General features: G+C 43.1%; 1 long non-coding RNA gene across 1 annotated transcript in view; it reads left to right on the top strand.

Annotated features, from left to right (window-relative positions):
* LOC130708610 (uncharacterized) overlaps window positions 1-26891 on the top strand; it is a 133493-nt gene that overhangs the window by 46340 nt on the left and 60262 nt on the right. The gene's annotated exons all lie outside the window — the stretch shown is intronic.

Genomic DNA, 26891 nt, shown 5'->3' with positions numbered 1-26891 from the left:
TTTAACTCCTGAGAGAGACATTCTGATTGGTCCAGTTCTTTTTCCTCCACTGACCTTAGGTTCCATTCCGTGCATCATTGGGAAGCATTTAGGTTGGCACCTGGTCCGGCCAGCCAGGTGGGTTGGGGGCGGGGACCTATCCTCTTGTACAATACATGACCACCTGGGTGACCAGAGCTGTGTATGGGGCAGCTTGCTTGGGGAAGAGGCTGTGGCACTGCAGCCTTACTGAGGCTGAGGTGAAGGGACTTGACTCTGCAGCGCCACCTTAAGGATGCTGATCTGAGAGTCTCCTAGAAACAACAGCCAGCCATTGAAGGGCCTTAAGTGGAAGGTGATCTGACTCTTTTTGCCTCTTTAACAGTTTGCCTGCGGCTCCGTCCTGGAGATTGAGCTGGAGGGGCACATGGATGCAAAAGGGAAAACCAGTTAGGAGGGTTGGTGAGAGACAGTAGGGTGGCTGTAGAGACAGGAAAACTGGGTGGGTTACTCTGTTTGGCAGTGAATGGTAGCCATCTCCTGTCCCTCTCCCCCTGGACACCTGGGTCCAGTCACAATGGTCCCTTTTTAGTTCCTCAAACTCACCCAGCTCATTTTCTCCTTAGGGTCTTTGCATCCACTGTGCTCTTTGCTGTAACATTCTCCTCTCCCTCCTGCTAAACTTACTTTTCAGTCTCAACTCCAACGTCACGTCCTTAGAAAGCCTTCTCAGACACCCCTCCACACACAAAATAGACGAGACCCCTGGTTTGCAATTACAGTCATCCTTCAGTATCTGTAGGGGGTGGTTCCAGGACAACCTTGGGTACCAAAATCTGAAGATGCTCAAGTCCCTTATATAAAATGGCATAATACTTGCATATAACCTATGTACATCCTCCTGTATACTTTAAATCATCTCTAGGTTACTTATAATACTTAACACAATGTAAATGCTATGTAAATAGTAGCTGGCATGTAGCAAATTCTAGTTTTGCTTTTTGGAATGTTCTGGAATTTTTTTCCAAATATTTTTAATCCAAGGTTGGTTGAATCCGTGGATGCAGAACCTGCAGATACAGAGGGCTGACTATAGTTATTTAGTGTCTGTTTCTTCCATTATAACAAAAGTCTCCTGAGTTCAAGGATTGTGCTTGTCTTAATCACATTAAAAGAAATCCCACTGAACCAATATCCTGCCTGTTACATAGTGGGGCCTTAGTGGATATTTTCTGAATGAGGTATGCTGACATTTTCTCACATTGTATTGTTCAATCCTCCTTACAGTTTTGCAACCCCATTTTATGGTTGAGTAAACTGAGTCTCAGAGATCACAAAGCAGGGAAGTGGCAGACCCAGGATTTGAAGCTAAGTCTGTTTAACGCTAAAGCCCTCACTCATATCACAGCAGGAATAAGGTGAGGTTATTTTAGTTCAGGCCAAAACCAGAACACTATGAATTCATTTTGTTTCACTTGCTCCAGCATACTGAGATCAGTTTAATTCACTTAGTATTTATGGAGTGCCATGAACTCAATTCACTCTGTTAAATAGGAGGGCAAGAAGGGACAAGCTGGGCTTCAGGGAAATGCCTGTAGTAAGCTGAACATAGCGGGCCTCAGGAGGAGAAGAAGCTGGGTGCTTCCCAGAGGAGCAACTGGCCAAAGGCCCAGGTCATTGAGTTATTAGGAGTTGCCTTTGTGGGTGGCAAGAGCCTGCTGTCCCTGACCCTTGCTGATATGGGTAAAACATTTAGACTGGCTGCTTCACGGAAGGGGCTTGGCTTTGGAGTCACCCTCTGCTTCTTTCTAGCTGAGTAACATTGGGCAAGCTATTCGCACTCTCCAAAACCCAGTCTTTGCATCTGTAAAATGAAGATAATGATACGTACTTTGTAGGGTTGTGGTGAAGATTTTATGAGAAAATGCACAGAAAGCACTGAGCTTATTTCCTGGCATGTGGTATTCACTAATATTTGTGACCTTCCTTTACCAGTGAGCCACTGGGTAAGCATCCTGTCTGCTCCCACCAATAGATCAACCTGGGAGGGGGTCACAAAGAAGCATTTCTCTGTGGGGAAGTCAGAAAGTCAGTGACCAAGAATGTTGGAAACAGTGACGCAAAGACACCCGCACTTTTAATTTTTTCCTTTTTTTACTGTTGAAGTGAAGTTTATATAACATAAATTAACCATTTTAAAGTATAAAATTCAGTAGCATTTCGTACATTCACAATATTGTGCAACTACCACTTGTATCCAGTTCCAAAGTATTTTTGTCACCCCGAAAGGAAACCCTGTACCTGGTAAGCAGTTACTTCCCCATTCCCTCCCCTCTTCAGCCCCTGGAAACCATCAATTTGTATATGTCTCTGTGAATTAACCTATTCTGGACATTTCATATAAGTATAATCATACAATACATGACCTTTTGTGTCTGGCTTCTTTCACTCAGCGTGTTTTGGGGGGTTCATCCATGTTGTAGCATGCATCAAGTTTTCATTATTTTTTATGGCTGAGTAGTGTGCCATTGTATATACATATCACATTTTGTTCCTTTACTCATCCATGGATGGATATTTGGGTTGTTTCTGCCTTTTGGCTATCGTAAATAATGCTGCTGTGAACGTTCATGAACGAGTATTTGTTTCAGTACTGATTTTCAGTTCTTTTGGGTGTACGTACCTAGGAGTGGAATTACTGAGTCATACGGTAATTTTATATTTTATTTTTTTGAAAAACCACCAAACTGTTTTCCAAAGCAATTGCAGCATTTTACATTCCCACCAGCAATGCACAAGGGTTCCAGTTTCTCCAGAGCCCCTCCAATACTTGTTTTCTGTTTTTTTTGGAGTATGGACATCCTGTGGGTGTGAAGTGGTGTCTCCCTGTGGTTTCAATTGGCACTTCCCCCATCTTGATTTTCGAAATGCGGAGGAGTTGGAGTTGTTTGGTCTTCCTGGCTTCTTTGACTCCTCAGATCGTCCCTGATGGCTAACACATTAAAGAGGCTTTCATGGGGAAAAAGGTCCGCTCGTACACTTCTGGTTGGATTTTAAATCAGTACAAACTCTGTGGAGGGCCATTTGGCAACATTCCTCATTGAAATTACAGATGTACACCCCCCGTGACGCAGCAGTTCCAAGGCTAGGAATCTGTCTTATGGATATAATCCCATGTGAACAGAATGATGTATGTATCAGGTTATTCACTGCAACATTATTTATAACATTTATAATAGCAACACATGGGAGACAAACGAAATGCCCCTCACTGGGGGACTCTGGTTAAACAAACTTTGGCACAGCTCCACAATGGGATACTGTCCAGCTGTAAAAAAGACCGAGGCACCTCTCTGCGTGCTGACACAGAAGGAATTCCAAGATGCATTGTCAAGTGAAAACAAGTCAGGACGTAGAACAGTATATAAATAGGCTACCTGTCATGTAAAAATGAGGAAAAGAATATGTGTGTGTATTTTCTTGAATATTCATGTAACACCTTGGGGGAGAGGAAATTGGTGACAGGAGGACAAAGGTGGGAAGGACAACTTTTGCTGTCTACTTTCCTGTGTCAGACCCTGTAAATATATTTCCTGTTCAAAAAATTAAGTAATTAAATTAATATGAAGACAATTCATAAATAGCTAACAGTCTCATTAATTTGGGCTCTGATGTTTCTGATTTTATGGCCATTTTGATAGGACATGGACTCTAATGTAAGATTTTCTATGCAAAGTAATGCCAGGGATGGGGTTGCAGGAGAAATAATTCAAGCTCTCATCCTTCCCTTTCCCAGTGCAGTCCTGGCTGCAGCCTCAGCTTTGCTGACTTGACCACAATTTGAACTTGAGTCAGTCTGCTGGAGGCCAACCCAAGTAACCTCCCACAGTACCCCCACCCTCTGGGTCCCAAGAGTCCTACCCTCAGGGGAGCTCAGACTGAACCTGATGGGACCGAGTGAGCAGAGGAGCAGATGTGGCCCTGGGCACACAGGATGGAGACTGTGTCCAAGGTAAATCTATGAACCTGGGTTCAGTGCCGCTTCCCCATTGTGCAATCCAGAGAGCTCTGAGCAGAAGGACCATCCAGGAACAAGCTCTGCCACTTGCTTGCTAAGTGACTTTGGGCAAATCACCACATGATTCTGAGCCTCTGTTTTCTCGTCTCTAAATGGGGCTAATAAATGCACGATTGTTGCATATAGAAGATGAAAGCTGTTAAGACGGTTTTCCTAATGTAAGCTTGATAAAATGCTGTTAAGAACGTGAAATGTCATCTTGAAAGTCACCATGAAAAGTCCACATTAGCCAAACATCTGCTATGTGCCTAGATGTTTGAGACCAGAAGAGACAACAGATGAGAGTGACACATTCTCCAGCCTTCAAGGGTTTTGAGGGCTCACTGGGTGGTGAGAGAGGTGGATGTGAAGACAGTTTATTACTACGTTGAACGTGTAGACCAGAAGAGAATACACCGTGTAAGGGGGCAGAGAGGAGGAAGGCATTAACTCTAGCTGGGACCTCAGCAAAGGTTTCAGAGACCAGACTATGTCGGGTTGAATCTGGGAAGGAAAGTAGGAGGTTGCTAGGCACACAGGGAATATTCTAGGTAGAGGAAACAGTTGGTGAAAAGGCAAGAGGGGAGAAAGAAGAGAGTGTCTTTGGGCAACTCCAAGCAACTGTCCGCTGCAGATTTAGGGTGTGTGGGTGGAAGCTGAGGCTGAAAAGCTATGAGCAGGACACATCTTGGAGGCCACAGCCAGATGACACAGTAAGAAGTAAAAGGGAAATAGAGCAATATGGAGCAGCAAGGGATTGTTTTATAGGTCCCCTCACCCAGACATAAGACATGGAAGACCCTGAGCTTTTTCGCTCCAGGCACCAGATGAATCCAGCTCCCAGCCAGGAAGTCAGCCCAGGCTTTGTGTCTTCCTGGTTGAGATCCTAGACATCATGGAGACCCAGAGACAAGCCAGCCTCACATGCAGTCGCCTGCCCCACAGCATCTGTGAGTAAAGGAGTTGTTATATCCCAGGATGAAGTCACTCAGCATTTGGCAGTTCCCTCTCTTAGAGCTCTTTCCAGATTTTTCGTTTCTGTGCCCATTTCTTAGCAAGCCTGTGGTTCCTTGAGGATGGAGGCCATGTGTGATTCATCTCTGTAGTCTGGATGCAACTCTGTGTCCGGCTCATAGTAGGTGCTCAGTCAATGCTTGTTGATGGATGAATGGAAGCCTGGGAGGGAGGAGGGAGGTGTGCTGTCTGGCAAAGTTGTGGGAAAAGGTTTTCTGAAAAGAGTGATAAGTCAAGAGAGGTGAGTGGTACCCTCTGCTTCCTTTCCTCCTGTTTTTCATTCATTCTCTCCCTCTGGCATTGCTCCTCACACTCATTTTTTTGGTGCATCCTTAGTTTTCTAGAAATACCTAACGTGCTGGGTTTCGTGCACTTGGGACATGGCTACCCAGTTAATACCCCTGTACCAGAACAGTTACTTGGGCTATTGTGGTTGATAAATCAAAGACCTCTAACGCAGATTTCTATTTTACATTCCTTTGTTGAATATGTTAGGAAATATTAGTTACAATGAAAATGAAAGGTAGGAAAAACATAATTCAGTGTTCTGACACAGGTTGTTTTCTATGGTCCATAGGCTTTTTTTTTTTTTTTCTGTGATTAGAAACTGATGTGATGATACTTTCACTTTTTACCTTAGGAAAATATTTATGGATTTAGCAATCTTACTTTGAGGGTAATTCTACAGTGATTCCGCCTAAATGTTTCTCCTTTAAATTCATCCCAAGGCCTAGCTTTAATGTTTGAAATGATTAGTTCACACTGCAACTAATTTAGAATTTGCAGTAACATAGACACAGTTTGCGTGTATATTCTCATAAGAAAGATTGGAAATAACCTTTTATCTCCAAAGTTTCAGAATTTTACTTACAAATGTGCAGAATTTCATCCAAGGTTGTCACCATTTTACAAACCAAGGGCTCAAGAAATCAAAGCCTCTTGAATCATCAGGGCCTACCAACTATTTTTGAAGATTTTAATGCTTATGATGCATGAATAGGTAATATAGATACATTAAAAATTTCAAGTTTTAGTCAGTTGATCTCATTTGCTTATTAAGATCCATTTGTAGAAAATCCAGTTCAACCAAGCATCTGCATAAAGTAACGTGGACAAAGACTTTGTAAACTGGTGAAAACTATGCAACTTTTAGGTATTAATAATGTCTGCATGTAGTTGTAAATGTAAGACTGCATTTTTAGAAGGTGTAGACAATTACCTACCATTTCTGGTATTTGCCTACCATTTCTGTTACAAATAAATCTTTATTATTTTCCATATTAAGGTAAACAAAACCAGAGAAGGTATTTCTACTTTTCATGTCTTTTTATGTACTTGGGAGAAACTAACGCTTGTTTCCCAAGTACCTGAATTCTCAAGTCAGGTGACAAACTTGCAGTTCAAGTGTGAGGAGTCCCACCACTGGAGATAAGAAGTGACTTAGACATAAAACCCAGTGCTTATCCCTCCCTCCCCACAATGTGCTTCCCGATCACCTTCCTTCCAGCAAAGTTGGTTTGAAGCCTCTGGATTTTTTTAAGAAATTGAAGTATAGTTGATTTACAATGTTGTGTTAGTTTCAGGTGTACAGCAAAGTGATTTGTATATATATATATATATATATATATATATATATATATTCTTTTATAAAAATTCATTTCCATTGTAGTTTATTACAAGATATTGAATATAGTTCCCTGTGCTATACAGTAAATCCTTGTTGTTTATCTGTTTTATATATGGTAGTGTGCATTGGTTAATCCCATACTCCCAACTTATCCCTTCCCCCCCTTTCCCCTTTGGTAACCATAAGTTTGTTTTCCATGTCTGTGAGTCTGTTTCTATTTTGTAAATAAGTTCATTTATATCATTTTTTTAGATTCCACATAGAAGTGATATCATATGATATTTGTCTTTCTCTGTCTGACTTAACTTCACTTAGTATGATGATCTCTAGGTCCATCCATGTTGCTACAAATGGCATTATTTCATTCTCTTTTACGGCTGAGTAATATTCCATTGTATATAAATGCCACATCTTCTTTATCCATTCATCTGTTGAGGGACACTTAGGTTGTTTCCACATCTTGACCATTGTAAATAGTGCTGCTGTGAACATTGTGGTGCATGTATATTTTCTAATTGAAGGCTCTGGATTTTTTGCAGTGGCTTCAGCCTGCTGTTCTGTGTGGCTGGTCTCAGTAGGCCCTCTGAAAACCCAAAGAAGCATCAGCTACCAGGGGATTCATTTGTCACCTTAAAATTACTCTTTAGAGACAAGATTTAAACATTCACTCTATTGACCCTGTAATTCCCTTCTCAGAGTACTGGGTGGTTTACACAGAGGGCTATATTCTCCTTGCGGCAGTCACAGGGATCTTTAAAAATGGAAATCACATCCAGTAAACCACCTTCTCATTGTACTTCCCCATGAGAATGCCTCACCATGGCCTGCTAGGTCCTTCAGGATCTGCCCTGCTCCCTCTGCATCCCTAGCCCATGACTCTCCCCTTCACTCTCTGCTCCAGTTCCACTCTTTGGACTGGCCTCAGGCACACCCAATCCACTGTCCCTCCAGGGACCTTGAGCATTAGGTTTCTCTGCCTAGTGTACTTCTTTCTTGTCTTTATCACGGCACCCTCTTCATTCGCTTCATGGACCTTTCTGTTTGGTAATTACTTCTCTTCTTACCCGTTTTCATCCCCACCAGCCTGTAAACTCCATGGGCGCAAGCACTATAGGTGCTCTCACTGCCATCCATCCAGGTCTGGCAGGATGCCAGGCTCAGAGGTTGCCAGTTGTCCACCAAAGTCTGTTCTCCTCCCCACAGTAATAGGATTTAAGCTGCACATTGCCAGGTGCCAGCTAGACCACATTACCAGCTTCTTTTGTGGCTGGGAGGCTAGGTGCCCAAGTCATCACCTGTGGCGTGAGAGAGGAAGTGATGTGTATAATTTCTGCCTCATTCGCTCGGAAGACAAGCCCTAGCCCTAGACTTGTACTCACCTTCCTGAGGGTAGGAGCGTGGCTCTGCCTGTGACCATCTTGACCATGTAGACAAGGGCAACACTCTAGATGGTGGCAGAGCAAGTGGACCGAAAGACATGGACCTAATGACCACATACGGCAGAACTTCCCCCATCCTGGACCATTTGCCTTCTAATGTTACGAGAGTGCAGAATAAACTTGTGCTTCTTTAAGGTACTATAGTTGGTGGCCTCTTTGCTATTCGGGGTAGCTTTCAGCCTGACCACACACTGTTGAATAAATAGTTGTTGGATGAGTGAGTGAATCCTCAGACGCTAACCATTGTACCCTGTGCCATCAAACCACAGGGGCGAGAGAGGGGGTAGCCCTCACCAGGAGTCATTCACTGGGCGCCTGCCAGGTTTTTGAAAAACACGTACCATGAACTGTCTCATACTGGTTGGGAATCCCCTTCCTTTCCCATCCCGAAGCTCCTCTGTAGCTTGCAGTGTCTCACTACACCATTGACAGCTTTTGCTATGCATTCCAAAAGAAACCAAACTTGAAAGAATGTCACAAAGCATGCAAGTAATGCTCTTCATGTGAAGATTCTAGGTCACTCTGTTATAAAAGTTCTTGTGTGAGACGGAAATGCCATTGCATAGCTTGTGGGAGCCTGTGACCCCCATCATAGCTGAGGGTTCTGCCCCTTTAGTAGTGCTACACTTACTTCCACAGCTAATGTCTGTGACATTTCATACCTGAACTTTTAATGTTACACAAGTTTTCCTGAAACTCTTGTTCAGATGATGGTGGGTGGTTTTGTTTGTTTATTGAGCTTTTGGGGAGCATATTAGTTGGAAGTCATGATTTCCTTGAAGAATTGTCAGTTATGGCTTTAATTATGGAAAAAAAGTTTTCCTTTTCTCAATGAACTTTTCTACTTAGGTTTGGTATATTTTTAAGCTCTACTGCTTTTGAAGAAAGGCATTCAGTAGTCATTCAGTTAATCTCTTGCCTCATCCCAGAGGTAGCATTTAAGGATATATCAGGATTTGGGCTAGTTTTAATTCTGTTCCTGCAGCAAACAGACTATGAGATGGGGATTTGTGTGCATGAAGTTGATTGGAGAATGCTCTGGAAATGGTACCTGGGAGGAGTGAGGGAAGAAGAATGGGGCAGAAGGAGGAATTAAGTTGCCACGAAGCTGGGCTCTAGAGCTAGGATGGGCCCCTCAGAGTTGTCCCATATTGAGACAAGGGGGTGAGTCTTTGTATCTTCCCCTCCCTCCATTCCACCAATCATGAGATGTGGCTGGAAGGGAATGTAACTTCTGGTGAGGCAGCTCCTTTTGGCCAAGGGCAAGGCCTATGGAGGGTCTCAGATGTGAGTTATCAGTAGCCCAAACTTCTGGCAGCTAGAGGAGTGAGTGTCAAGGTCCTGAAGTGAGTGTCAAGTACTGCTCTGAAGGTTGGGGCAGTACTGTCCGGCCCCCCCTACAGGGGTGGGGCTACTATGGGGTTGGGGCTACTGCCCCAACTTAGAACAATGCCTAGCACCTAGTACATAGCAGATGCTCCATAGATATTTGCTGAATAAATAAACCAAAGAAAGAAGAAGCAGAATTATGCAAAGAATGTACAAATTAGGATACTTTCAGTAAACTTTGTCAAAATTGAGAAACCTTACTTGACTTTAAACTTCCTAACTAGAGACTGAAATCTTTACAGATCTATTAAAACTATATGCATATCATCAGCCCTACCATTTCCTGCATTAGGACAGATTGTGGGAAAATGTTCTGTGTCTACTTGAGTAGTCAGGAAAGTGACAGGCAAGTTTCTTTCTAAGCAAGAATAAGTCAGTGCATTCAGGGAAAACTACTCTTAAACTCAAAATCAGGTTATATGATGTAATGAGGTTTGACAGTAAGAGAGAATATTTAAAATCGGAGTCTCCCTGGAGCATCCAGGAGGCATCTTTATCAGACTCACAAGCTGAGGGTTCTGAGTTATTGGTTATGACTAAATCTGTGAGAGTGTGAAAAAGAGTCATTGAGGCTTGTTCCTGACCAGCCTGTGGGCTGTTGCCATGGTGAGGGCCGCTTTTATGTGATGCGTGGTCATCATCATTAGCAGATGCAGCAGCTTGGCCTACGTGAGGACAGCCCTTTACAGTCTACAACACACTTTAAAATTCACAATCTCATTTGATTGTCAAGTATAGGAAGGGAGTAAAAATACTTTTCTTATAGCGTTACATTAATAACATAGACACAAACGTCATTAACAAAATATTAGCAAATTGAATCCAGCAATAAGTGGGATTTATCCCAAGAATGTAAGATTCTTCCAATGTTTGAAAATTAATCATTGTAATTTAATAAATTACAGAATATGAGAGGAAATCATGTGATCATCATAATGATTAGAGAAAACTCAACACTCTCTGTAAACTAGTACCAGAAGGGAACCTCTTCAACCTGATAGAGGACATCAATGAAAAATCGACAAGTAACATCATATTTAGTGGCAAAACATTAAACCCTTTTCCCATAAGAATGGGAATAAGAGAAATAGGTGAGGGAGAGTGAGAGGTACAAACTTCCAGTAACAAAATAAATGAGTCACAGGTATGAAATATAAGGTAAGGATTGGTGAAAATGGTTTTTTCATAGTAGCTAGGGTGACCACATCATTTATCATCATAACTGTGACTCTAATGAGTGAAAAGAGGTGCTATTAATAATTACCCTGAGTCAAGAGGCATAAACCAGGGCTGTCCTGGGCAAATTGGGACATTTGGTCCCTCAACCTGTAATAGATATGGAAGAAACTGGCATGTTAGGGGAGGGCATCGATAACATGAGAAATTCTGTGGTATCTACTCAAGCCAGGCAACCCAGAGGCAAATGTTTTAGGATCTCCAATTAGGAGGGTCAGCTCTTCGTTGACTCTTAGGGTTTTCCCTGCTTTTGCTGCTAATTATAATAAAAAAGAATAATAGTTACCGTGTATTGGGCACTTACAAGAGGCCAGGCACTGTGAGAAGTGCTTTATGTGAACAATTTCATTCAACAACTCTAGGAGAAGGGCACTATTGTTACCTCCATTTTATAAGGGAGGAAAGAGCCTCTCAGAGAGGTTGAGTAACTTTCCCAAAGTCACTCGGCTGGGAAGGTTTGGAGCTGGGATTTGAACCCAGACTCCTAACCATGATGGTAACCAGCCCTTATTTTTTCCCTTTTGGGGTGCAGGCCATTTCAAGGATGCAGGTGTCTGGCACAGGTTGATTGTACAGTTAGATAAGCACTAGATGGAAATAGGGGGACTTTGGCAACATCCCAGCCTCTCTTAGTTCTGGGCTTTCCCGATCCCACACCGGAGACCCAGAAGCAAAGGTTGGGTGTGGGCAGCTGCCCAGCGCAGACGTGGTCCAGGCTTTTGACCTGGGCCAGCAGCAGGCTTTTTGTGTTTGTGATTGCATTGTGATTCTGTGTGGACTAACGCCTGCGCAGACAGGAATCTTGCTTCTCCAGATATCTGCATATCATTCCTAGAACTACCAGGTCATCACTGGGCCACACAGTCTGCATTGAATTCTTTTCATCTCTTTCCATCAGTCAATCTGAGTGCCTCCTTAATTATCTTTATTGCTTTTCTCTGAAGTCTTCAATTTGCTGGCATATCGCTTTTCGGGTAGCGAGATACCAGAAGTGCTCAGAGAAATTATAATCTCCTGTGCATGATGTAATGCTTTGGCCTGGGAAGTTGAAAATCATAGCAGTAGTTTCAACTGCCATTGGTATCATAACTGCGATCAATTTGGTCATCTTCAATTAAGTTGACTTTTTTTTTTTTTTTTTTTAGTTAAGGTGAGTACAGGGCTCAAAGTCAATATAATTTATATCTGGAATATTCCAATGTGTGTGTGTGTGTGTGTGTGTGTGTGTGTATTAAAAGCAAAAACAATGAAGCAAATTCAGGAAGCGAAAAGAAAGTATTTCTAAGTCTTTTCTCATTTTCTGATCATCCACTATGTGCCAGCCCCCAGATGCTGTGTTCAGAAGTATCTGATCCTGGAATTCTTTGAACATGTAAAATATTTTGTTCATTAAAAATTACCCTTGTTTTCTCTGACACCCTTTTAATGATCACATTTTGCCTTTCAAGTTCCTATCTGTAGATCAATAGCTTTTAGTTTCTGGTGATAGTGGCCCATTTGTGACTCAGGTTATATAGAATGATCTTTGGCTTGATTATTTTCAAGTTACATATGCTTTGGCACGAATAATTATATTGCCCAGAATGTCAAAATGCTAACCATGTAATACTCTTCTTCCATAAGTAAAAACGGAAGACTGAGTTAACTTGAATTTTTAGAAAATAATTTGAATTCAGTTTCAGAACTTACTCTCCCTCAGATTTAAGCGATTTTGATTACTTTTTTCCAAGTCTATTTCTCCTTAGAGTAGCTTTCATTTTTTTACCTTGTATTATTTGCCCAGAGATGGCTATATGAGTATTACCTCCCAAATGATGGGGTGGTCTCACGATAGCAGATTCAGTTTTAAAGTTCCAATATTTAAAACTTTGTTAGAACATGATAAAAACATAAGAAACACACAGCTTCTCATCGAGGGAAGATTGCAGTTTACAGAGTCAAGTCACACGTAACCGGATCTGGTGACCCATCTTCTCTCGTCCAGGCAATGATTATTCTATTTTATTTTATTTTTTAATTTAATTTAATTTAATTTTAAAAATTTTTTGGCTGCGTTGGGTCTTCGTTGCTGCACACCGGCTTTTCTCTAGTTGCGGTGAGCGGGGGCTACTCTTCGTTGCAGTGCACAGGCTTCTCATTGCGGTGGCTTCTCTTGTTGCGGAGCATGGGCTCTAGGCGCACAGGCTTCAGTAGTTGCGGCACGCAGGCTCAGTAGTTGTGGCCCGTGGACAGCTAATGATTTTGAAACAGCTTCTCAGAAGGTCAGTGCTGATCCCAGCTCTGTCCGCAGCCCCAGCAGCTGTTTACTGAGGCCCAGCAATCTCATGATGGGATGCAGATCTAGATGAACTTTTCAGTCCCCACAGATCACCTCCTTTTGGAATTTAGACCCATGAATGTTTTCTCAGATGATTTTGTTCATGGTGCAAGAATTCGTTTTCGTTCAAGAATCTACTTAGGTGTTAAAGTTGCCCTCATTTTCTGCAAGGTCAGCCTCCCCTAGGGGTAGGAGAGAGTTAATACAGAAAACGGAGTTCATGAGTCCATTTTGTTTGAAAGTTTGTTTGAATACAGATCACAATCTTTGGTGTACGTCTTTGGTTAAAAACAACCACACAACGCCACCACCAAATACCCCCCTAAAAACTTCTCTGCAAAGTCTCAACAATATCCTTTCTTGAACCTCCTCTGACTTTGTGTCTTTCTATAATATACAGTATAATTTATAAAAGTGTGAGCAACTGTGGAATTGTTCTCCTAATAGATTCTGAAGATTCCAATTTCCATTCTGCCACAGAAGACTGAAAATCCACTTGTGCTCACTTATCTGTATCTGTACCTCATCCCCACGCTGCATCAAAAATCAGGTTCAGGTGCAGGTTAAGAGCACACATTTACCTCTGGAATATGGGACTTATTAAATATCTCTCCACAATTAACATCACCATATCAATAAGAATTATCGTTAGGTCCTGTCAATCAGGTGCTGAATTTTGCTTTAGGGAAACAAAACAATTTAAATTATAGCAAGTGCTCCCCTTCTTTTTTTTTTTTGCATGCTTCTCTTTAAATTGGATAATTATGTGCCTTTTCATCAGATTCCTCTAAGCGTAATAGATCATGATATTCACCCTTTGACCTTGGTGATGAATGTCTCTGGTGAAAACATGTGACAAGCAGTGTTCTAATGAGAACAAAATACTGAATAACTAGAAATCTTGTATAATAAAAGGAGAAGGCTGGAGGGAAACACGACAACCTTTAACGTTGATGCACAAAATGTATTTGTAATGGGGCAATGATATGGGTTAGGGAGAAAAGAGACTATTTTTGGTTCTAATAACGTGGATGGATATGCTGATTTTTCTTCTTTGGTGTGTTAAAAAATAAAAGGAGAAACAGACATTTCAGGAAAGCCACACATCAGAAAATACTGGTCTCGACTGAATTGCAGACACAGATGGAGTGAATCCACTGGCCTAAGGGGGGATTCAAATGACTCGCTACATCTTGGAACACCTGCAAATGGTAATCTGAGGGTACCTCTCTTTTTATTGCTGTCTTTATGGGAGTTCCAAATGTGAGGACAGCTTAAAAAGGAAGTGATTTGGTCTTGGGGGATCGATAGTCTTATAGGGGCTGTCAAGGAAGGACAGGAAGGGCAAGGCGACCCCAATCTCTCCTCACCTCCGCCTCTCGGTCAGTGCCTGGGCAGCCTGCCCTGCTGGAGCGGGCGCCCCGGACATCTCTAAAGTCCTCATTCTCTGATGGCCAGAGGGACCTGGGCGTCCTAAAGTTGGCCCTGAGATGTAGCCAGGGGTCAAGAACAAGCTGGTGGCCTCTAACCTCTCCTTCTTGCTTCCTTCCCCAGTCCCATACTCACCCAGGGTCCCTGTATGACTAGTTTGGGGGCTGACCCAGGCACAGCTTTCCTCCTGGGGAAAAGGATGGGGGATTTCTCATCAAATGAGCCCATGACACTGTGTTATGCTCTGGGGTCATGGAAATGGGTAAAGTTTGCTTCTTTTAGATTTCCTAGATCCTTGCCTGTCCATTTGATTTTGGGATATACAGCGCAAGAGCAGCCCATTATAAAGCTATTTATCAAAAGTATGGATTTGCTGTAACTTCTAAAGACAGGGAGTTTGAAGCAGGACTTGTTAAATGCACAAGCTAGGTTGTGCTTGTTTAGGCGTTGAAGGAAGTAAGACAGGGACTGCCACTTAATAAACACCTACTATGGGCTTGATACCGGCTCTCTGATTTAATTCTCTCATCAAACCTTATGATTTTGGAAATGGCCCAACCATGGGCCATTTTATAATTTAGAAAATGACCCAACCATGACCCAGAATGACATGATAGAAGGGCTGGGATTTGACCATAGGTTGGTCTGACTCCCAAGTGTGTGTTTTCTAGGTTAAAGGTAGCACATAACATAATGCTATTACAGCTTCCAAGAACTGTGCCTTTATCATAAACTTCTCCCCAACTTACCATCCCAGATTTCACACTTGGAATTGATTTGGGTTATTATGGACTTAATATTATTACTATCAGTCTTGCTAGTTGTGCCATTTATTTTGCTTAAGGCATGCAAGAGAAGAAACATCTGCCTCCATAAATTGATTTCTTCCGGTGAGTTCCAGTTTGGGATAAGAATTTGCAGTGAGTGATTGTGTGCTTATACAGGATTAAGAAACTGACCAGGCTCGAAACCATGGTTCCCTTTGTTTATCTGCAGATCTGGTCTACTTAAGGTAAAACTCACCCTGGGCCCCTATCCCTGACCTCCACCAGGTGGGTTTAAGGGGAGACAACCTCAGGGCCAGCAATCCTTCACTTCTTTCCACAAGAGCCTGCCAGGAAGAGAAATATCCAAAGTCCATTTTGAGCCCTCAGCCTGGGATTTACCTGCCATTTGTCACTGACATCAGGCAATTACTGGCACACAGAGGGGAAGGAGAACAGAGAGAGGGAGGGCTCTGCCTGGCCATCAAGATCATCATCTCTGCATCAGTCACTGTTAGGGATGTCTCTGGTTTGCATTCCCAGTTCAACTGCCCAGAAAAGAGATCTTTAACTTCTCCCTAGTCACCCCTATGCTGAGAAAACTGGAAAAAATGGGTAATAGTAGTTGTTGTAAGTACTTGGGGGCTCTAGGAGATGTCCCCAAGAAGTCTATAAAGAGGGGCTGTCACTCTCTGAGATGTAAACCTGCAACACAAAGTACACCAGATTGGAGGTACTAGAAGTCATCTGAAGGAGCTGAAATAGTTCCCGGGACCACAGAACTCAAATACAGCTTGTTTGACATTTTATTAGAAAATCTAAAGAATGATTTGATCAGAAAGGGGGAAGGTTGTTCAGCCATGGAAGCATGACAAAAAGAAGGTCTCAGAGGCAAACGTTAGCAGGGCCCACCCAGACCTTGTCCAAGGGAGAGGGAACTGAAGTGCATTGACTTAGGTAATTTCCAATGCTCTTGGAAGAGGCATCTCTTATATGGTGATGGAAGCCATAGACATAACCTGTGTGTAATCGACAGACTTCAAGGATTCAGGTTCCTTTGGCAGGAACATCCTATCCTGTCATGGTGCCACTTAAATATTCAGTTTGCCCTGTCTTGATTAAGTGTTCACCAAACAGCCTTCAGATTGCATCCCACGATTGCCTTCAGATTGTTTCTTCCTATGAACACTTGCCAGCAGAAGGCAGATGGAATGACGACACTGATTTAGAATATTTCTGGTAGTAATTTCTCACTAAAAGTGTGAATGGTACATTTTGATCTTTTACATACATGTTGTGCTCCAGATGTGTGCCCATGAAGAGTTGGGTGAGTTCTCTCTGTGCTGACAAAGGCAGAGTCATGAACCTTCAAGCTGAAGACCAGACCCTGGGCAGTGGGAATACACCAAGCTGATGCATGCTAAGGAGCCTCCTCCAGGAAAAGCTGCTGGTACTTCACTTTGGCCCTCACCTTGACACAGCAGCATGCCTGAAAGCTGTTTTTTGTTTTTTTTTTAAACCATTTTAACCATGTTTAAGTGTACAGTTCAGTGGCATTAAGAATATTCACATTGTGGGAAAAAAGACAGTTTTTTAAGCAAGTGGTGTTGGGAAAGCTGGACAGCTGCATGTAAATCAATGAAGTTAGAACACTCCCTCATACCATTCACAAAAATAAACTCAAAATTGCTTAACGACTTAAATATAAGACATGACACTATAAGACTCCTAGAAGAGGACATAGGCAAAACATTCTCTGATATAAATTGTAACAATGTTTTCTTAAGTCAGTCTCCCAAAGCAATAGAAATAAAAGCAAAAATAAATGGGAACTAATCAAATGTATAAGATTTTGCACAGCAAAGAAAACCATAAACAAAATGAAAAGACAGCCTACGGACTGGGAGAAAATATTTACAAATGATGCGATGGACAAGGGCTTAATTTCCAAAATACAGCTCATACACCTCAATAACAACAAAAAACCCAAACAAAAAATGGGTAGCAGACCTAAATAGACATTTCTCCAAAGAAGACATTCAGAAATAATAAATGCTGGAGAGGGTGTGGAGAAAAGAGAACCCTCCTTCACTATTGTTAGGAATGTAAATTGGTGCAGCCACTACGGAAAACAGTATGGAGGTTCCTTAAAAAACTAAAAACAGAGCTACCATATGATTCAGCAATTCCACTCCTGGGCATATATCTGGAGAAAACTCTTAATTCAAAAGGATATATGCACTCCAGTGTTCATAACAGCACTATTTATTGATAAAATGGCCAAGGTTTGGAAGCAACCTAAATGTCCATCAACAGGTGAGTGGATAGAGAAGATGTGGCACATATATACAATGGAATATTACTCAGCCATAAAAAAGAATGAAGTAATGCCATTTGCAGCAACATAGGTGGGCCTAGAGATTATCATACTAAGTGAAGTAAGTCAGACAGAGAAAGACAAATATCATATGATATCACTTGTATGTGGAATCTAAAAAAATGTTATAAATGAACTTATTTACAAAACAGAAACAGACTCAAAGACAAAGAAAACAAACATGGTTACCAAAGGGGAAAAGTAGGGGAGGGATAAATTAGGAGCTTGGGATTAACATATACACAATACTATATGTAAAATAGATAAACATCAAGGACCTACTGTATAGCACAAAGAACTATATTCAATATCTTGTAATAACCTATAATGGAAAAGAATCTGAAACATAATATATTTATATGTAATATATACATAACTGAATCACTTTGCTGTACACCAGAAACTAACACAACATTGTAAATCAACTATACTTCAATAAAAAAAAAATTTTTAAGTATATTCACATTGTTATACAGCAGTCACCATCATCCATCTCCAGAACTTTTTCATCATCCCAAACCAAAACTCTGTACTCATTAGATAATACTCCCCATTCCTCTTCCTCACAGCTTTTGGTGACCACTATTCCACTTTCTACTTTCGTCTCTGTGAATTTGACTATTCTATGTACTTCATATAAATGGAATAATACAGTATTTGTCTTTCTGTGTCTGAGGTATTTTACTTAGCCTAATGTCTTCAAGGTTTATCCATGTTGTGGCATGTATCAGAATTTCATTCCTTTTTAAGGATGAATAATATACCATCATATATATATATCACATTTCCTTTATCCATTCATCTGTTGGTGGATATTTGGGTTGTTTCTTCCTTTGGTTCTTGTGAATAATGCTGCTATGAATATGGATATACAAATATCTTTTTAAGTCCCTGCTTTTAATTCTTTTGAGAATGAGAGAAAGCATTTAAAATTTCTGTAGTAGTCACACCTGATCTTTCTATAGTGTAAACTATAGAAGTTTACAGAGCATGTCAACACATTTATTTGATCCTATGAGGTAGATAGGCAAGGAGGTAGATGGGGTTAGCACCTTCATTTGCTGAAGGTAAACTGAGACTCAAAGAGGTAACGGGGGAGCCTGGACTCAAATGCTTGCCTTCTAATCACAAGCCTAGCAATCTCTGTGAGGACAACACAATGTCTGCCTTATTAACTATTGTACGCCAGGTTCTACTGCAGGGCTGGTCATCACAGGGGCTCAACGAACATTTGTTGAATGAATACCCTTCCCCCTTGCCCCAGCAATCAATAGCATGAGTGCTGCATGGATACTCAAGGGAACACATTTGTTAGTGGTCCTTGGTTGAGGACCTGAGGGGGCCTTGAAGACCACTGTAGAGTTCCTGAGGAAGACTGACTAGTCTCCTGACTGACTGAAGGAGGCCCACTTCACAGGTGGGTGATAACTGCATCCACTCCTTTGACCCCAGCAGGCTCCACACTCCCTATTTCTGTGGTGAGTGTCATAGGTGATTACTCGGAGGAGAGAAATGCTCCTGAACCTACGGATTTGCACCAGGAGAAAACCTGGGCTAACTGAGGAATGAGAGCTTGAACAAGCTTTCTTTTGCCCTGTAATTACCCCAAAGTTAACTGCAGAGTTATCCTACTTTGGTCATCTGGCTAGTCATGAATCATGGCCCAGAGGAAAAATGCAATCTTAGGAGTTTAATTAGTATTGCCATCATCTGATTTGGAAGAATATGCAGTGAATATTTGTTATGGCAGAGTACAGAGGAAAAGACCAGTGAAAATGGGAGAGATGCTGTGTCTTCAGAAGTATCTGGAGGCTTCTCCCTCATTCCCAGACTCATTCATCATCAGAACTACACAGCTTCCGGCACTCACTCACTTTGATAAGTTTGTTGTTGAAAATGAACATCAGAAAAACTATTTCCCCAACAAAAGACATGTAACTCCTGCTGGACTCGGCCAAATGGCAGGCTCATAAACAGTAGATTTGCAAGAGCCTGGGAATACCCACAATTAAATATATCTTTGGGAGAATTTTTCCTATCAGCTGTGTTGAGCTTTGAGGGTAGAGCCTGTTATTTCTTGACTCTTGAAGAGGTCCATGACCTGTGTCAAAGTCCTGGTTTCAGAGCAGTAATCACAGAACTTCAGTTAAGCTATCTGGTACAAATAGTGACTTACCCAAGGTAACACACACAGCCAATTAGGGACTCTTTAGTTTTTCTTTTTCTCTATTTCTTTCTTTCTCTCTCTCTCTCTTTCTTTCTTCTTTTTTTTTTTTTACTTTGGAGGCAGAAGGGAATGGTGGCAGATTAAAACCAATGAATTCCATGTGTTTATTAAGAATGTATTGGGATGAGGAGATGTAGATGAATAAGCACTATGGCAGTGGTAACTGGACAAGGCCCTCCCACTGGACATCCGCCTTCCCCAACCCACTCCCCGAAAGTATCCTGGAAAGTTCACAGGTATGCTGTTGAATTCACATATCTGTGTTTCTTGAATTCCGGGAAATACTGGTATAGACAATTTGTAATTCATTGTATAATTACTGGAATTCATTGTATAATTACCAACAGTCCATGCTACTCTCCTCAGTTGAGACCTGGCCTGAGTAGTCTCCAAGTCTGAACTTTCAGAGATGAACCCAAATCAATACAGAGTAATGGAGAGTTACTGTCAGAGAGCATTTCAGTTAAAGGATTAATGCCAGTGTCCACATGTATCGATATTGGAGCACCACATATATATTTAAAGTATTATACCAAAGTGTAACACATGCATTCTGCATTTGCAATATCTTATGCCTGTCAATTGAAGTTATTCCCAAAGTAATTCATCTGGCTTTCTAAGAAGGACATTATTTTATTTTACAACATGCAATATATTTGTAACGACCTGTCATTTTTCTGAATTCAGTTCGTCACCCTTGCAGGACGGAGAGGTACTGCCATAAATGCAAGAGGGGTGCCAAGGGCAGCCTGTCCCTCTGTGGGCTTGTGTGACGGAGGAGGGAGGGGGAGGGGAGATGGGGAGGGGGGATGGCCTAAACAGGTTCAGACAGCCATTGCTGGTCTCCATCAGGCATCTCCACCTGGAGGGCCATGGTCAAGTGTTGGGTTAAAAATTGTGATTTCAGGGAATTCCCTGGCAATCGAGTGGTTAGGACTCTGCACTCTCACTGCTGAGGGCCCGGGTTTGATCCCTCGTTGGACAACAAAGATCCTGCAAGCCGAGCAATGCGGCCAAAAAAAAAGAAAAGAGAAGAAATTGTGATTTCAGAGTGGTTCTAGGATCACCTTCTGATTGTTACCAAAAGTGAGGTCTGGCCGCTTGCCGCTCAGAAGCCAATACTCAAGAGGCCAGATTGGTGGAAAGGAAAGTTTGCTTTATTTGGGAGGCCGGCAACCAGGGGAGAGGGCGGATTCATGTCCAAAGGCTGACTTTCCCCTGACAACCAGTGGAACAAGAGCATTTAAAGGGGAGTTTCAGAGGTGTATAGGCAGCAGGAGGGGGCCACATGCAGAAACAGCACATTCAGTTCTGACAGGGATCTTGAAATTGGTCATGCAGTGGTCTGATCAGCATTATCTTGATTAAGTGCAGTTAGTCTTTAGTTCCAGGATTTTTTTTCCCATTTCTTTGAGGCCAGTTCTCAGAATTGTGGCAGCTTATGTCATGGCTACAGTCTGGTCATCAGGTAGTTAACTTCTTCCACCTGGCGAGGTTTCAGTATCTATAAGACAGCTCACAGAATACGGCTCAGAATATTATCTATAGCCCTTGAGGAGGAACTAAAGGTCGTTGGCTTTGTTTAATAACTAAACTATTACTATTTGGTCTTGTTTGGCTGTTTTCCTTTGCTTCCACATTTTCTCCCTTCTCTGATTAAATTTATTCTTTGACTGAAGTTTTTCTACAGACAAAAAGCAGGCAGAGGACGTGGGGGGAAGGACCATAGTGTTCTGCTCCATTTCATGATGGGAAGAGAAAGACAACCAACATTTAGTGAGCAAGTGCTATGTGCCAAGTATTCTCCATTCTCCATTTCATTTAATCCCACAATAATGCTAGAAGTTAGCTTTACTTTTCCCATCCTATTTTTAAGAAAACTGAGATTCAGGAGATTAAAAAGCTTGGCCAAAATCACATAGTAAGTAATGGAAGAGCTGAAACTTGACATCCCGGCCACAGCTTTCTCAGCTTAATGGAAGGAAACTGGGGGTTATGGTCAGTTACTTTTGGAAACAGGCAGCCAGGCGACAGCTGGCATCAGAAAACTCATTTCCTAGGCAAGGGAACAGAGGGTGGAAATAAACCCATCTTGGTAATCCTGAAGGGTGTGGCACTGAGGAAAGGGAGTGCCAGCGACACCCTGTGTTCAAGGTGGTTTTTTGTGTTTTTTTGTGGCTAGAGCAGAGAGAGGTTTGTTTTTGTTTTCCTTCTACATGGCAGGTGCTCAAAAGAGAGTGTTCAAATACATTTTGTTCACTCACCAAATGTTTCTTGAGCTCCTGCTACATGTTAGGCACTGACATAGCCCCTGCCCCAATGAGCTTATATTCTAAGGGAGAGATGATGAATGAGTGACAAATAAAACATGGTTTAACAGGTGGTGATAGGCTGAATAGAGAGAAGTTAAGCAGAAAGGGCGAACTGGAGGGCTGATGTGTATATGTGTTTTATGTAGGGTGGCCAGGGAAGGCTTCACTGATCAGATGACACTGAGCTGGATCTGGGGGAACTGAAGGAGTGGGCCATGTGACCAAGGAGAATTCAATTTTAGCCAGAAAGAACCGTAAGGAAAAGGCGGTGAGGCAGGAGTGTCCACCATGTGTTTGAGAAGGACCGTACACACACACACACAGCAAGGGGCTGAGCAGCGTGAGAGGGAAGGAAGAGACAGAGGAGGAGCGGGGGCCGGAGAGAGTAGGAATTTTTAGGCCATTGTAAGAATGTTGGATTTTATGCTGAGTGATCTGGGAAGACATTAGAAGGCTTAGAGCAGAAAAGTGACATGATTTGCATTTACTTTAAAAGGGTCACTCTGGCTGCTGTGTCAAGCTGGTATGGGAGCAAGGGTGGAGGCGGGAGACCAGGCAAGAGGCTGCGGCAGATGGTGGTTTGGAGCCGAGAGATGGCAGTGGAGGTGGTGAGAAGTGGTCAGAGTCTGGATAGAGTTTGAAAACAGAGTCAATTGGATTTGCTAGTGGACTGGAAAGTGTGGTCAAGGAGGACTAAGGTTTTGGTCCTGAGCAAAGGACATGCATTGAGAAGCCTGCGGGAGGAGGAGGTGATGCATATGTGTGTCACGCAGGAGTGGGAGGTGGGCCAGGACCCAGGAGTTTGTCTTTGGAAATATTAAATTTGAGATGCCTGGTCGACATCCAAGTAGAGATCTCTCTGGAATATGGAGTGGTCCACACTGGAGATAAAAATTTGGGACTTGTTAGCAAATAGATGGTGTTTACCACCATGAGACCGGATGAGACCAACTACGGGTATAGTTTAGAGAGAGAGAGATGAGGTCCAAGGACTGGGCCCTGGGGGACTATAATTTTTAGAAGTTGAAAAAAACGGAAAGAAACCAGCTGGAGACTGAGGAGGAGCAGTGTCCTGGGAGCCAAGTGAAGAAAGCTGCTGAGCGCTCAAATAAGATGAGAATGGAGGGTTGACCATTGCATTCAGCAGCATAGAGGTCATCGGTGACAAGAGCGGTATGGTGGAGGGACGGGGCCAAGCCTGACTGGAGTGGGTTCAAGAGAGGATGAGGGGAGAGGCCATGCAGGGTGCCAGTGCAGACAGCTCTTTTGAGGAATCATCCCACAGAAGGGGAGCAGAGAAATGGGACAATAGCTGAAACGTGAGAGCAATAAATGTCTGTTCGTTTCTTTAAGAAGAGAGAAATTGCTGCAGGTTTGTATGCTAATGGAAGTGGGAGGGAAGAAGTTGTGGAGGAGCGACCTTGAGTAGCGGGAGGGGGCCGATCTGGCACACTGGTGAGGGGAGCCCTCCGTTGGAGCAGGAAGGTCCACGGGAAGAAATGGGAGCGACCAGAGCTTGGGGGCACAGGCAGGCCAGTGGGTAGAGGTGGGAGGGGTAGGAATAGGAGGCAAGGTCAGCAGCTGAGAGCAGGATGCCAGCAGAAATGCTGAATGTTTGAGAAGAGAGAAAAAAAGTGCACAATTGTCACTCAGCAACTAGGGGAGTGAATGGACCAGGGAAGTAGAGTCAGATCGCTGGGAAGCACCGAAGGCCCATTTGAAGTAAATGGCTGTGAATATAAAGTGAGTGAAATTCATGAAATTTAAAGCGAATCGAAATTTAAAATCCAAATGTATTTTTAAAAACACAAAGTGAATTTAATGTAGAGTGATTTAAATTCTTTAATTCCATGATTCCTCTTTTCTGAAACCTACAGGATTCACTTTAAATCTAGCATCAAGTCCAAACTCCACACTTGGCTTTCCCTGTGTCACTCTCTTTACCCACCCAAGCTTACTGTCTACTAGTTCCTAGCTCAGAGCCTGCCTTCTGCCTGGTCCGCCTCCTCCCTTTCCTCCAAATGCCTCGAATCTGTAAGTTCTGTTCATGCAGTTCCCTCTGCCTTTCCTTTACCTAAGCTGCATGTCCTCTGGGAGCTCTCAGACAGCCCCAGCTTTCCTTTCTCTGCATTTTCATTAGGCTCTGGGCTGCAGCATTCACTGATTGCTTTCTGATTATTTCACCCAGAGACCCTTGTTTCCTTCATAGACTGAATGTGCTCAAGGTCAAGGGCAACTCTCCTAGCACTGGGCATCTATAAATATTTGATAATATGATCAAGGTGCATAAAAGAAGGCAAGGCAAGTTGCTGAGCCCCAGGCAGGGCCCCTGACTTCCCTCTGGTGGACCCGGTAACATTCAGTTCCAGAACCCTACAGTGTGTCTTCGCAAATGCCAATCAGCAACTATTTAAAAAGGTACCCACATCAGAACGGCATATAATTCTCATCGGCTTCCCCCTTTCACAGCTCCTCAAGCGCCTGCCCATGGATTTAAGTGGAGCTGGAGGAGCTGGAGGAGCTGGAGGAGCTGGAGGGGAGGCAGGGGGTGTTCTGTTTCCTCAGTGACAGTCATCAGTGAACCAGAGGCTCTGCAGCTCCCGAAGCTGGCAGAGAGGTGACCTGTATTGAGGCCTCTCTACCCCCTGGGTGGCATCCAATTGAGCCCTGTGCAGCCATTAGAGGGATAATGGGATTCATTTCAGCAAGGACTGCCTGGCTGGGGCTGAGCTTATTTTAATTTTCAGTGTTAATAAACTTGTGGCTATTGCTTTTTTCACACCAATGTGCCTCACACCTCATTTCGCCCGCCCATTAGGCAATTACCAGCAGTGCCCCTGTTCCCAGCACCTCTTAAACACAGGGCAATTATGCTTATTTGGTGAATCATGATGAAACTTGGAGGAGGCAAATGCACTGGCGTAGAACTTTCCTCCCGACTTCATCAGGTGTGCAATGGGCACATCCCTTTAGTGAAAAACGGGGCTGTGGTTACAACCTTCACCATAGCAGAAATGCAGGGACCGTCCCCTCCTGGGTCCCCGACCTTGCTCCACCAGCGCGCCACCTGGGCCAGCCCCTGCTGACCCAGGCCTCAGACCCCCAGCACTGGGCTGTGAAAACAGCCCATCCAGCTTGGGGAATGAGCAGCTAATGCTCTTCATTCATCTTGAAATGGGAAGTTTTCAATAGGTCTTGAGTGTGTATTAATGCATTGAGAGTAATGATCCCTTTATTTACAGAGTTGTTTAATTCCTCACTTTTGTGCTCCTTGTGGGTCTGAGTGGATTTCTCATTTACCAGGTTACTCCGTGGTTTTCCCAGCAGCTTAAACAACCCTTGTTTTTCCCCTTCCTGGTCCTTCAAGTGATACCTAAGTGAAGCCAGCCTGACTTGCGACTCCATTTGCAAAATCTTCCTTCCTGGGTGTGAAGAATGGTTTCCTATGAGGGGGCGGTGGCAGTGTGTGGACGGGGGCGGGGAGACGAGACATAGGTCTCACCCAGAGAGTAGTGCCTTCGCCCTCGGCCAGCATCGCAGCTGCCCCGCCCTCCAACAGTCTTTCTCTGCCCGACCTGGTTACATCCCAGTGTCATTCTGCTTGCCTCCAGTGTCCCCAAGCCCCTGCTTCCCACATGACGAGTTTCAGTAATCTTCAGTGAGGGACAGGCAATGCACAGAAGTCCTATCAGAACAAGGCTGTTAGTGGTGGTGACATCACTTTAGTGGATTGCGACTTGTTACCTTTTTAAGAAATGGAGACTAGAACAGAATAGAAAATATCAGAGTGCATTGCACCTGGTGATGGTACGTATTGTTTCACTAAGGTTTGATTTTGCTTTGTTCGTTAAACAGTTATTAAATGGCTATTCCTTAGCAGGCAGTTAGTGGGGCTGAATTCTAGGAGCTGGGTTCAGTTATATGTTTATATCTGTGTCCACTTGCAGCTATAGGTATACTGGATCACAATATAAAATATATCTCTTACCATAGATTGGTGTAGAAAATCTTGGCAAAACCCTGATGGAGTTCCCAGCATCTATGCATCCCCAATCTACTTCTGGCTCCAAGGTTCTCTCCGGCCAACCCGAGGCTTGGATCCAGAATATAGTGCTCTGGTTGCCTAGTGCTTGCCCAGCAGAATTCAGTGTGTGGTTTTTACCTTTTTTTCCTGCCTTACTCCCTGGAGGGAGGGGCTGGGGTCAGGCATTTTGAAGCACATGGCTCAGGGAGAAGGTGTCAATGACTTAGGTGACAGAAACTCAGTCAGCACACCAGCAAATGAGGCTGGGCTTCAACCCTTTCAATAAGAAGAGTCTCTGTTTGGGTGAAACATTTTCACAGAAGACTCACGAGAGCCCAGAGCCAGTGAGGTCCCTGTGGGGTAAGCTGGCCAGAATTTCTAAGAGCAACACTTTATGAAGACTGTTTTTAGGCCTTGGATAGTTTCAGATTGTCTCTATGGGATTGGCTACAACCACAAGTGGAAAAGCCATTAATTTAAAGAAACTTTTATTTTTCTGATTGCAAAAATTCTGAATTGGTAGGTGATTATGTGTGTAGGAGGGTGGTGGTCAGGGGACTTGGCGGGAGGGCTTCTCCACACTGCTAGGCTGCATTTTTAGCAATGTGCCCCACCTTTTCTTCGGAATCTCTGCCATTCCAAGTGCTGGGCTTGCCATCGGGACTGAGTCTGTGATGATAGCTGGAGTTTGCCTCTGG

The sequence above is a fragment of the Balaenoptera acutorostrata genome, chromosome 7, assembly GCF_949987535.1.
Source record: "Balaenoptera acutorostrata chromosome 7, mBalAcu1.1, whole genome shotgun sequence".
NCBI classification, from domain to species: Eukaryota; Metazoa; Chordata; class Mammalia; order Artiodactyla; family Balaenopteridae; genus Balaenoptera; species Balaenoptera acutorostrata.
The sequence above is the reverse complement of the archived record's forward strand: the minus strand, read 5'-3'. Positions and strand labels throughout refer to the sequence as shown.